Genomic DNA, 1,723 nt, shown 5'->3' on the forward strand with positions numbered 1-1,723 from the left:
CCCCCCCCCCACACCTCCCTCCCATACCGCTAAAGTTTTTTTTTTGCCTTAGGTTTTTTTTTTTAAATTTCAAATTTCTGTTTTTCGTTTTCTGCACCACCCACCACCCATCCCCCCCCCTACCCCACCCGCTACTAAAAAAAAATTACTTTTTTTGTAATTTAAATTTCTGTTTTTTTTTCATTTTACTGACCCCCCCCCCCCTCCCCGAAAAAAAGTATTTTCTAAATATATTTTTCAGTTTTAATTTTTTTATTTATCGATTTAAAGGTTCAAAATTTTACAAGTTCCAAAATTATGAGTTCGGAGGTTTATGAGTTTGGAAGTTTACGGGTTTAGAAATTATAAAGTTTACGGGTTCGAAATTCCACGGTTTTGAAAGTTTAGCGGTTTGAAAGTTTATGAAATTTGTGGGTTCGGAAGGTTGTCGGTTTGAAAGTTTATGGCTTCATGTTTATTATATCTAAATTATTTATGAATACTCTTGAGAAGTCATTTTCCTTAATTTGCGTACCAAACACCGAAAATGAATAAGATTACTCCTTGTTTTCCAAGAAAGCATTTTCTTGAAAATATTTTCCACGAAAAATATTTTCCATTATACCAAACACACCCTTTATCACATAACATGCCAGATATGGTCACAAATGGCAAGATCAAACTAATAGATGGGGAAAATAAGGGATATTTAGGCTCCTTCCAAATTGTATATTCCAACTTCTGAATATTTTCTCGTCGGAAAGATTTTATGTAAATCATTAGAAAAACTTAAGATAGCTGATTTTTCGTTGCATCAATTCAGATATTTGTAATTCAAAAGTGAGGGCTAGGTCTAGTGCTTTGTCTTTCATTACATTCATTGACAGTTTTATGCGCTTAGGTTACGTGTAGTTGATTTCTCATAAATCTGAAGCACTTGAATGCTTTAAGAGATAAATGAATGAAGTTGAGAATCAATTAGACAAAAGGATTAAGATCTTAAAAACCGATAGAGGCCATAAATATCTATCAAAACAATTTAAAAAAATTGTAATGAAAAAGGCATAACAAGATAGTTAACTATTCATTATACACCTCAACAAAATGGTGTAGCAGAAAGGAGGAATAGAACGTGATTTGACATGACAAGGTCTACGATGCACAAGCAAATTTACCTATCTCCTTTGGGTGAGATGCGTTATTGACTGCATCTTACATATTGAATGAACTGGCTTCTAAATCAGTTTCTTCCACTCTTTATAAGCTTTGGACTAATCATAAATCAAACTTGAATGATCTACGACCACGGGGTTGTGTTGCATATGTAAAAGATCTCTTAGCAAGTGTGAAAAGTGGGTCAAAAAAAGGTAAGAAATGTATCTTTATAAGATACTCAAAACACTTCGAAGGGTATGTGTTCATTGGGTGAATTAGAGAATGGAAGTGTTACTGAAATTGAATCACGAGATGTCATATTTTTTGGAAAATAATTTTTCAAAGAAGGGCGAAAAAAGAATGAAGAGCCTCTATATGAAATGTTGAACTCAGCAATAGTCAACAAGTGTCTTCTAACACGGTTGCTGATCAAATCGACCAAGATCCTATTTTTAATCCAAGTGGGAGTGGGAGTTCTCAATCCCATAATCCTTCTAATGAATCTGAATTTCACTTACGAAAGAGTACAAGGAAAAATGTACCTAGACGTATTTATTAAATTGAAGATTATGTTTTCTTGGTATCTCCC

Source organism: Nicotiana attenuata, unplaced genomic scaffold, assembly GCF_001879085.1.
Source record: "Nicotiana attenuata strain UT unplaced genomic scaffold, NIATTr2, whole genome shotgun sequence".
Taxonomy (NCBI): Eukaryota; Viridiplantae; Streptophyta; class Magnoliopsida; order Solanales; family Solanaceae; genus Nicotiana; species Nicotiana attenuata.